Source organism: Cryptomeria japonica, chromosome 4 (assembly GCF_030272615.1).
Source record: "Cryptomeria japonica chromosome 4, Sugi_1.0, whole genome shotgun sequence".
In the NCBI taxonomy this organism is placed as follows: domain Eukaryota; kingdom Viridiplantae; phylum Streptophyta; class Pinopsida; order Cupressales; family Cupressaceae; genus Cryptomeria; species Cryptomeria japonica.
This window is the reverse complement of record NC_081408.1, coordinates 283665660-283675314: the sequence shown is the minus strand read 5'-3', so window position 1 is coordinate 283675314 and position 9655 is coordinate 283665660.

Here is a 9655-nt window from a genome sequence, read left to right as displayed (position 1 = left end):
TCCATTTTGGCTACTCGAGAGATGTGTACACTTGATGCAATGGAAGAGTTTTGCACTCTGATCATGACAACAATTGAGATCACTAAAAACTTGCTAGAGACATGGGAACATGATTTTTCTCAATTGAAGAGTACCTTTAGTGACATTTTTTTGAGAATTGCAATGCATACATCTTGATTCAGATTTTCAATTTTTTGTATATGTAAACATTTTGATACAAATTTTTCTCTATATATATGAATTTTGCATTTCAATTTGGCATTGTTGTCAAAGGGGGAGTAGAAGTATGTATGTGTGTATTGTGAAAAAAATTTGTATGACCTATTAAGGGGTAGTAGATATATATGTGTATATTTTTTTTGGTATTCAAGAAAGTTGTGGTACTTCACACCACCTGTTGTTTTTTAAACACTATAATAGTTAAATCCCTTAACCGAGTAAGCTCTAACAAGTTTCATTGTACAAATCCTTTAACAAGGTGATCCATTAGTTTGGATTCATAAATCCTCTACTGAGGTTACTCCTAATAGGGTACTACCTTTATTAGGGTATAGCTTTTAATAGAGATTTGGGAGCTTTAACAGAATTCGCTCCTAGTAGAGCACCTTTATAGACCTTATCTGGTCAGTTACCTATTACTGTAGATAATTAACTTGTGAGTCCCATCTCATCGTGGTTTTTCCCATTTGGGTTTTCCACATATAAACACTTGTGTTATGGTGGATGTTTTACTTATTGTGGATGCTTTAATATCATTTTGGATAGCATGCATATTATTGATAAAAATTGTTAAGTATTTCTACCGGTTAGTGTTTAAAGTAGTATTGTTTTTGGTGTGACTGATTCACCCCCCCCCCACCTCTCAGTTATTTAGAAGTCTATCATTAGATATTTATACCTTGTGTTTCTCTCTAATACCTTTTGGGAATCATAATTTTAAGCAAAGTGTGTGTTCATTTCATATGCATGTCTCCAGAATAAGAGAAATGTCTATATGATCCTATCTGGTCTTTCTTCTTTGTTTTGTGTTTATTGTGCTTACTTGAATGTTAAAGGTTTCTCTCCTCATATATAAATAATTATGTTGTATAATAAGAAAATATTGTGTGTATCTTCTTAACTAATACCATGTTCATAAAATTATCCTGTTATGTTGATTTTCCTATGAATAGCAAGCTGAAATGATTGTATTATGCATTTAGGAATGATTTAGTATAGATCATGATGTGAAAATTGAAGAAATTGTATGTGATGTATTTGTATATATAAAATAGAAGCTTAATAATTCCTTTCTCTTATTTTAATCTCCTATGTGAAATGCAAGAAAGTTAGCTTGTGATGTATGCGTACCGAATAGAACTGTCAGTCATTTGTATATGACTAATTCTGCATGTAAGAAAAGATTGTTTGAGAAAATCATATCTTTCAAGGATTTGGGATTTATAGTTGCATTTGTAATAATTAGGAGACCTTATGGAAAGTTGAATGTGCATATCTAACAAAAAAATGTAAGTAGCTGCATTTGACATGACTAGGAAATTCAAACTGACTATGTAGAAATTTGTGTTTGTATTGATTGTGTAGCAGTATCCTTTCTTCCTCTTCTCTCTTTTGGGTAAAAGATTCAAATACTTATTATTTTATTGATATGAAATAAAAGGATCAAAACCATCATTGGTGGAATGAATTTGCATATATTAAAGAGAAGTTTGGATGGAATAAATTTGCATTGAAGATTGAAGTTTAAGTATTACATTCATGATCTTTGTTTTTTAAAAGGGAATAATTAATTATATAAAATATTTCATTATTTAAAAAAAAAAAATCTTTCACAAAACTAATAAGTTAAAATACTAGATGATATAAATATGTGTATTGAAGTGAGGATTGATGTATTGCATATGTAGAAGTTGTAATGATACCATAGTGTCTTTATTTGATTTGGAAAGATAAAAAATTTAGCTTTGAGTAGGAGATGTGTGGCTTTGAAGAAATGTTTTGATTGATTACATGGATATATTAAGAAATAATGTTACCTCCTTACCCTATTTGAATTTTATGAAAGTGCTTCCTTCACAAATGCTAGTGAGATAAAATGATAAGTAGTTGTATGAATCTGTATAGGGTTTCTAAATGTGAATTTTCCTTGAAATGATTAAAATATACATTCTACGAATGATAATAATCAAGTAATGATAGGGAGTATGTTTGAATAGAATGATGCATATACCTGTGGAATTGTGTGACATTAGATGAAAAAGGAAATTAAGTTTTTGCAAGTAGGGTTGTGATATCCTTAATTTAGATAGCTAGGAGTATATTAGGAGATTTCTATTGGTGAGAGGTATGGATGTGAGTATAAATTGATATTAAAATTTGGGCTTAAGTAATGAGACTTATTTTCTTGTTTTTTCGCTCTTTCCAAATATTCCAAATAACAATTGGCAAAGTAAGTCTCCAAATCTCCACAATTTTAAGATTAGAGTTAGGACAATGCCATTGAAGCCAAGTGACACCAAGAGAATACAGGAATACCCAGCACAGGTTCCACCTGGACAGGATGATTTTCTAGATGTCATGGCTAAAAGAGCATTGATTGAGAATATGGCAAGTTGTCTCTTCTTCCCTGCAACAAAGAGAACACATGTTAGGAAAAATGATGCCTCTTTTATGAAGATTGTCCAAGGTTAATATCTTATTTTGGATGAAAATCCAAAAGAAGATGTTGATTTTGGGAACTAAATTCTTATTCCAGACTTTAGCCCAGATGGGAGTGGCTTCCTCTGAGACGTTGTGAATAGCTACAACAGAGGAAACATAGTATTTCCCATCCAAAGTTTTCCCCCATATTAGAATGTCATTTTTGTTGTCTCTAGGGATTTTAGCAAAGAGAGCAATTTGAAGGAACTTGAGATCCGGGCTCTGTTAGCTAAAGTCAATCCAGTCCCCATTTTTCTAGTAATCTCTTACCATTTCACCATACCTGCATTTGAAGCTGTCTTTCCAATCTTTAATGATAGGGATATCCTCCAAAGGTTTATCCAAGATCCATCTATCTTCCCAAAATATAATTTTCCTCCCATCCCCAAGGTTCCAAGTTCTGCCAGCAGCTACCTAGCCTTTAGCAAATTGCACTGCATTCCAAATGGTAGATCCATCAATAGAGAAAGAATTGTCAAAGAATTCTTCATTAGAAGGTTGCATATAGAGATTTTTTTTTTCCCAAATAGAGTTCCATTCTCTTTCCTCCCCTTTGAATCTCCAAATTTGTTTGGCTAATAAAGCTTTATTCATGGAGCTAATGCTCCTTAGGCCCAGCCCACCTAAGGCCTTAGGGGTACAAATGTTATTCCAGGCAATTAGGGGGATTCTATTTTTAGCTTCCAATCCTGACCAAAGAAACTTTTTTTGGATTCTTTCAATAGCTTCTGCAAAATTTGAGGGGATTTTGAACAAGCTAAGAGCATACATAGGAAGATTTTGGAGAGTGGCTTTGAGTAGAGTGACTTTACAAGCTTGACTAAGAACAACCCCTTTCCAGCCAGCAAGTTTCAGGTTGAGTCTGTCAATTAACTTATTCGAGAAGGAATCCTCAGGCTTGAGACATAAAGGAAGCCCCAAATAGGTAGAAGGAAATTCAGATATGTTACAACCAAGAATCCTACCAATCCTAGTTTGCCTTTGGGTTGGGGTGTTAATGAAGAACAAAGAGCTTATATCCTAGTTGATTTTTTGACTAAAGGCTGATTCACAGGTATTCAGAATGATTTTCATGTTTTTGGCTTCCAAGATGGAGGCTTCCCCCATGGTGATAGAATCATCAACAAATTGTTCATGAGAGAAAATATCCTTGGAAGAAGAGGGTTTCAGACCCTTAAGATTGCCTTCTTCCACATTTTTAAGGATGATTCTACCTAGGCATTCAACAAGAATAGTAAATAGGATGGGGGAGATGGGATCTCCCTATCTAAGACCCCTGGAAATTTTGAAGAAATTGGACGGGGAGCCATTGACAATAATAGCAAAGGAGGAAGTTCCCATGAGTTGAGAACAGAGCTAGGTAACTTTTTCACCAAAACCAAATGATTCCATCATCCTGAGGAGAAACTGCTAGTTCACTCTATCAAAAGATTTAACCATGTCTAACTTAAGGAAGAATCCCTATTTACTTGCCACTTTCAGGGAGTGGATATTTTCATGAATAGAGATAATAGAGTCCAAAATTTGTCTTCTGGGGATAAATCCATTCTGTTGGACAGAGATAATCCTTGGGAGAACATCAAGCAACTTGGAAGTCAAAACCTTGGAAAGGATCTTGTAGATAGAGTTGCACCAGCTGATGGGTCTAAACTTGTTGAGAGAATCAGCTTCAGGTATCTTCAGGATAAGGAAAATGAAAGTGGCATTCATTTCCTTACGAAGTCTTCTGGAGCCAAATAATTCCTTAACCCCATTGCATATGTCCGCCTCCACGATGTGCCAGAATTTTTTGAAGAAAAACATGGGAAAGTCGTCCAGGCCAGGGGATTTATCACCCTGAAAGGAAAACACCACCTTTTTGATTTCAAGATTAGAGGGAATATGGGATAAGAGGCAATTGTCAGCTTCTGATAGGATGGAAGGAATGGCTTGTAAGAGGGTGTTTTGCTTACTGTGGTCCAGGTTGTCCACTTCACCCAGCAAGGTATTGAAATGCTTGAGAGCTTCCATCCTGATGTCGCAATCCTTTGTTAAGACACCTTTATTGCAAGTAAGTCTGGATATTCTATTGGCTAACCCTACGCTTAAGGGCGGTTAAGTGAAAGAAGCGAGTATTTTTATCACCTTCCTTCAAAAACAAAGCTCTAGATCTTTGTCTCCAGAAAGTCTATTCGAGATGATGGAGTGGTATTTAGATAATAGATCATTCTTAGTTGTCCTAAGATCTTTGGTCAACCCCACCTCTTGGATTCTATCCTGGACAAGCTTTAGATCAACTTTAACTTGAGTTTTGTTCTTGAATATGTCCCCAAAGATCTCCTTATTCCAGGTTTTGATTTTGGCTCTTATGATGTTGAGCTTTTTAGCAATTCTAAAAAGAGCCTTACCCTCCACTTCAAAGTTCCACCATTTAGTAATGCAGGCTTCCAGAGAAGGATGGGAGAGCCAATCTTTTTCAAATTTGAAAGGGAAGTTTCTCTTAGCCAAAAAAGAGTTGGTAGAAAATGAGATAGGGAAATGGTCTGAACTTATTTTGATAACAGAGCCAAGGAAACAGCTATACTTAGAAAGCCAGTTAGGAGAAATTAAAGATCTATCAAGCCTAACTTGAATCAAATCAGCTTTGGTTCTTCTATTGGTCCAGGTGTAATTGATGCCCTGGAGATCAACATCAATGAGAGCTTGGTCATTAATGAAATCCATGAGGTCTTGTTTTCCATCAAGATGTAAGGGGATTCCTCCCATCTTATCTTCTTCTCTGAGTGGAGTATTGAAGTCTCCCATGATAATCTAGCTTTGATTAGCAAACTAGAGTTTGTCAGCCGCAAGGCTTTTCTAGAATTTAGCTCTCCCAGATTTAGAGTTAGGAGCATAGACATTAGATAACACCTAAACAAAGTTGTCCTTAATATGCTTGAGCAAAACTAAGTTTCTATTAAAAGCTGAGATGATTTCCTTTCCTATTATAGTATTTTTGTTCCAAAAGATCATAGTTCCTCCAGGGCACCCTCTGAGTTAGTTCCTATTACTCTGTTTTCCTTGAAAATTCTGATCCTTTCAACTTTTTCTTTAGACATTTTAGTTTCCTAAACAAGGACCACATCTGGTTTATGATCTCTAGTGACGTTTCATAACACATACTGCTTATGGGGGGCATTTAGCCCTCTGATATTCTAGGATATAATCTTCATATTTTTACTGGTGATATGGCTGACTCGATGGAACATTGTGTTCCATCAGCATGGTTCTTCCAGCTTTCCTATTCCCTTTGATGTTTTAGAGATGGCCTTCCTTGCTTTTTTATTTTGGCTTCCAACATCTGCCTTTTTCTTAATCTTGCTTCTAGTTGAGATTCCTTCCTTGAGTTCCTCCTTGTTCAATTTTCCTTCTCTCAACCTGGGAATCCAGAGGGTTTCATCCAGCAAAAGCACACTTTGGGAAGGGGTTTTACAGAGGAGGTGCTTTGGACTTCCATTAGTTAAGAGAAATAAGGGCTTAGAATCAGAAGGGTCTTGGGCTTCATTAAAGTCATTAAAGTTTGTGTTGGTCACTTTAGAGAGAGAAGAGGCAGGAAAAGGTTCTTCCTTCTCCTGGCTAGTTGATCTGGTCTTCTAGTCTGAAATGGATTCATCCTTCTCCTAGCTTATAGTTTCAGTCTCCTAGGATTCTGGGCTTTCCTTGTTGATCAACTCAGTTCCTAGCTCTGCTTCTTTAGAGCTCTCTGGTGGGTCATTGGAGCAAACACAATCCTATTTATCATTGCTGCTACTTCCAATCCTCTTGACTACATTCATATGTTCTATTGCATCCTTATTTTTTTTATTACTCTCAGATATTGATGAATGTACTTTTTTGTTTTTCGTTTGCCAGATCTTTTTGTTCTCAGAGATACTTTCTGTCTTGGGTTCCTTGCCTTTCTTGAGCGGACAAGTTTTTGCCCAATGCCCTAATTTTTTGCAGTGGAAACAGGCAAATGGTAGAGATTCATATTCAATAGCTTGGGACCATTTTTGTAGTTTAGATATAATATCTATGGATTGAGGCATATCTATCATTTGGTTAACACTTATGCAAATGCGAGCAAAGACTAACCTTGATTTAGCCACCGTCATCAGGTCAATCAATAAGAGTTCTCCAAAGGATTGCTCAATGCCCTTGAAAACTTCCTCATTCCAGTATTCGAGCAGGAGACCCAGGAGGCATGTCCATACTGGCATAGAAACGAAGAAGGATTCATCCAGAACAAGATTCAGAACCCATTTCTGGAGGGCCAAGGAAGACTTGCCAAACATCCAGGGGCCTTCGTAGAGAGCTTTGTTCATGTCTTCTTCCGAGTTGAAGGTGAAGGTAAAAAACCCTCTAGGCAGCGCTGCAACTTCCACTTGTCCTTTTACCATCCATTTTCTCCTTATGAAATTCCTAACATCATCAATGTTGGGCCTAAAGCTAGAGAATCATCCCACTAAGGTAAAAGAGACGCTAGCTACAATCACATCAACCACTTTGTCTAGAATGGAAATAGCACCAGACCAAAGATTGGGTGAAAAATGTTCGTAACTTTCAGAAGCCCAGATTTAACCAGTGGCTTCACTCCAAAGAGCGAGGACCATTTTTTCTATTTTCCTTTGTCGTGTGGGTCCTCAGGGATTGAATCTTTTTCTTCTCTTGGTTTTTTTGTTTCCTTGTCCTCTTCCAACCCTTGAGATGTCTAACCTCCTTCCTGCATGCCAGATTCGATCCCAGGGGAACAACAGTTTCCAGGAAATCTGCCATTCCTAGGAATTCCTCCATTTCCCAATTTGAAATTTGGGATTCCCACTCCTTTTCGCTACGCTCCATTCCTAACATTGATTCTATAACAAATTGATAAATATGATCATGGAATAGATGATATATCTTAAACACTAGTCATAGTATGAGTGTATTATGTGTGCATGTATGAGTACATTAGTCGCTTTATCTCTTCCTAGCATATGTCATCGCCCATAAAAGAGTAATTGTTAAGACTTTCATAAGAGATTGTATTGCATTAAAGATGAAGAAAATAATATGGACATATAAAAATAAAACAATAAAAATAAAAGGTCTTAAATATATAGCACACACTCTCTAACACATTTAGGGCATTATACCCTTGGATGTTGTACAATGGTCACTCCCTTTGGTGTAACTAATGTTGGTCACCTTGTGATGTGGGTTGGATGAGTCCTATATTTTTCCTTGAGTTAATTTATGATTTTTGTGATGTATCATTGGGATTAAATGTGTTTTTGAGAGTTCTTTACTCTTGGGATGACCACTGAGGTCTTCTTTCTTTTATTTTAGTCTTGTGGTGGCACATGTTACACTTAAATTTCTTGATTGATTTCATCGACAAATTTTCTTGTTTCATAATTTAATGGATTTATTTGAGGATATTTCCTTTTGACCTTCAATTTTTTGTCTATGGTGGTCATTCTGAGTGTCGATGTATTGTGGGCCCTTATCTTGAGTCAAGTGTTATCTCTACCATGTTCATTTCGAACCTTTGATAGTGTCTTCAAGGGAGGACATCATGGAGAAGTGCATTAGACTAAGCAAACAATTAGATGATGTTGAGATTAGTTGAGTAAATGAAAGGTGTTAATAAGATGAAATGTTTTGGTAACTATTTGAATTTTATAGTAGATAAAAGTGATTTGGAATTTTAAAGTCTAGAATTTATGGAATAGTTAAATAAAAACTAGTTGTTGATTTCTTGCCTTCAAAATCTTTTGTGTATATATCATGTATAAATAATGTATTAAGGATGCATTTTAATGATTTGATTCGATAAAGGTTGCTCCTAATGTTGTATCCAGACTAGCACAATGGAAGCATGGTAGAAAATTAGAAAATTTGAATATCATGAATCTTGTTCTTTTAGTAAATGGGTTATATATGTTTGGTTATCCTGTGATATCTTGAATATATTTGACCTAAAGAGGCTTATTTCTGAGAAATATTTCCTCATATAGGCTTATGATATGATTTCTTCAATAATATGATATATGCATATGTATAAGATATTGTGTAAAATGTATATCCCTCTCTCTCTATTTGCGTGGAACTAGATGTTAAGGAGTGTTTCTATACTTATTTGGTGTAAATGATTGTAATTTATGCTTATTGATGCTTAACTCCATGACTAAAAGGATAGTTTTGTTTTGCAAAGTGTGGTTAAAATGAAGTTCCATTGAAAATATTATAACAATTGAAGTATACGTATTGTAAATATTAGGAATTGGTGATTCTCTTACCTGTTGGGTAATGTGTTTATGTCAAATAATCATAAGAAGGAAAATTCTATTGTCATTATCTTTATTGAGCTAGAAAATATTAAAACATGTTTAATGTGTGCTAGTTGTCACCCTAACTCTTACAATTTCCAGGAGTATGTCAAGTCTAAGGGGGGTAGGATGTACTCTCCACCCTTGACTTGACTTGTTTTGATTAGAGTTGAATTTTATTCCATGTGTGATAGACTTATCTCCACTATTTATGATGATTTGGATGATGATTATTCATGTGATATCATGGATACTATATCCTTACTATGTGATAGATTATCGAAAGATTATATTGATTATGGATTTGATGTTGATTATGATTACACTAATCCTATTTCATGATTACATTTGATGAGATGCTTATGAGATGTGTTTGACTATTGTTTGGTTGTCTTCATGATAGAGATGATTCCACATCACTCATTGCAAGTGGGATGTGTCGTCATGACTCTCTATCACTTGTCTGTTATGATATATATGTATATGTTGTATTATTGTTTTATGGTTATAGGATCTTGCAAGTACTAGACATCGACTCCACCTAGGTTCATGGGTTTGAGTGTGTCTTTAATTCCAATGGCTTATGTAGTTCAGAGATGACATGAATTGTCTTCACATACTATAGGTTTAAGTTATCACTAGGCGCA